At 43.2% G+C, this 1,162-nt stretch overlaps 1 pseudogene; it reads left to right on the top strand.

Moving 5' to 3' along the window:
- Positions 1–239: 239 nt before the first annotated feature.
- On the top strand, positions 240–1,097 carry LOC103523115 (annotated as a pseudogene).
- The last annotated feature ends 65 nt before the right edge of the window (positions 1,098–1,162 follow it).

The raw sequence follows: 1,162 nt of genomic DNA on the forward strand, positions 1-1,162 counted from the left end.
GTGCTAACCACTACACTACTGAGGTTGGTTCTGAAAAGCCAACCTAGTTAGCTTGGAGTCCAGTGTGTCTTGCAAGTACTAGGTTGAGGGTTTGATTCCTGCCTGAGGTGGACCCTGTTTTCCTTCTTTCCTTACAATCAAAAATCAAAATCTCATTTTAACTCATACCAGATATTGCAAGCTCTAAACTCTGTTTAACTTACCTCTGTTTAATTTTACACAACCTTCTCTCTGTTACAGGTCGTATGCCCATCATGCTGCAAAGTAGTAAATGCGTTTTGAGAAACAAGACAGAGTATGAGAAATCCAAAATGAACGAATGTCCCAATGACCCGGGTGGCTACTTCATTATCAAGGGGACAGAGAAGGTTATCCTCATTCAGGAACAAATGTCAAGGAACAGGATACTGGTGGAAAACGACTCCAAAGGTATTTTTTAAAGAGGTTTGACAGTTAGCTTGGTTGGTAGCGCGTCTGCCCCGTAAGTGCTAGGCCGCTGGTTCGATTCCCGCCCGGGACGGACTTTATCCTGATAGAATAATGTTCGTTCTCGGAATGGCTGCCTTTTTCCTATCCTGTCTTCCTTCTCTCTTTGATTTCGGGACGATAAGACCTTAGCAGTTATAGTTCCCTCTATCAAACCTATTAAAAAAAAAAAAAAACACTTTTGTTGTTATTAGGTCCGTAATCTATTCTACAGAACCATCCTTTTCGGGAACCGACCACAGTCTTATTCCACTTTTGTTGTTATTAGGTCCGTAATCTATTCTACAGAACCATCCTTTTCGGGAACCGACCACAGTCTTATTCAAACATTTCATTTCCCGCAGGTAACATCGTGGCTACAGTCAACTCTTCCACGCACGAGAAAAAATCCAAAACCAACGTCATCTTCAAGAAGGGCCAGTACTTCCTCAGTCACAATGCACTCACAGAGGACGTCCCCATTGTTGTCGTGTTCAAAGCAATGGGTTATACGAGTGACCAGGAGATTGTACAAATGATTGGCGCAGAGAATATTGAAAACCTAGGAGCCTCCATATTGGAAGCTGCCAACTTGCAGGTGTATACGCAGACACAGGCGTTAGCACATCTAGGTATTTACGATAAACTTCGTATTCTTAGCCCACCTCTGGCCGAGTGGTCAAGAGCACTAACTCTC

Source organism: Diaphorina citri, unplaced genomic scaffold (assembly GCF_000475195.1).
Source record: "Diaphorina citri unplaced genomic scaffold, Diaci psyllid genome assembly version 1.1 scaffold15501, whole genome shotgun sequence".
NCBI lineage: Eukaryota > Metazoa > Arthropoda > Insecta > Hemiptera > Psyllidae > Diaphorina > Diaphorina citri.